Source organism: Tarenaya hassleriana, unplaced genomic scaffold (genome assembly GCF_000463585.1).
Source record: "Tarenaya hassleriana unplaced genomic scaffold, ASM46358v1 Cleome14, whole genome shotgun sequence".
NCBI classification, from domain to species: domain Eukaryota; kingdom Viridiplantae; phylum Streptophyta; class Magnoliopsida; order Brassicales; family Cleomaceae; genus Tarenaya; species Tarenaya hassleriana.
The window spans coordinates 3,035,180-3,035,864 of record NW_010964598.1 but is presented as its reverse complement, the minus strand read 5'-3'; positions in this window follow the sequence as shown (position 1 = coordinate 3,035,864).

Here is a 685-nt window from a genome sequence, read left to right as displayed (position 1 = left end):
AACTTGTTAAACGGTTCCATATTCGTCCATAGCGTTATTTGGTCAAAAAAACGAGTTGACCGATCCGACGTGGCTCGCCACGTCACGCGCCACGTCACGCGCCACGTCGGATCGGTCAACTCGTTTTTTTGACCAAATAACGCTATGGACGAATATGGAACCGTTTAACAAGTTCAGGATTTAACGTGTTCAATTTTGCAAGTTTGGGAATTAATAGGCATCTCTACAAGTTTAGGAATTAATATTACTCCAAAATACAAGTTCAGGAATTTTTAGGGTTTTTTCTCTATTGTTTTAGTTGCTGAGAAATGACGAGTACAAATTTTGACATAGATAATAATAACGCAGTAACGGTTTCAATTTTGATTCTTATTCATATTATCAACACACTAATCATTCAAACATTATTACAAACATCTTCCGGTATACACGTGGCTCATTTTTATCCAACAGATCAAAACGATCTGGACCGTCTGTTCATAAGATGGCCAAACTTGAAAAAGTATGGAGTTCGCCTTAGTTGCAAGACCTGTCCGGAGTGCTACTTATTGTTCTTCTCTCCATCTCCTGTACAAAAATCATGTGATTATGTCATTTTTAGGTTTAATAATTATTTTTTAATAATTTTTATAATAAAATTATTTTTTTACTTAAAAATAAATTAAATTGATAATATTTCTATTTT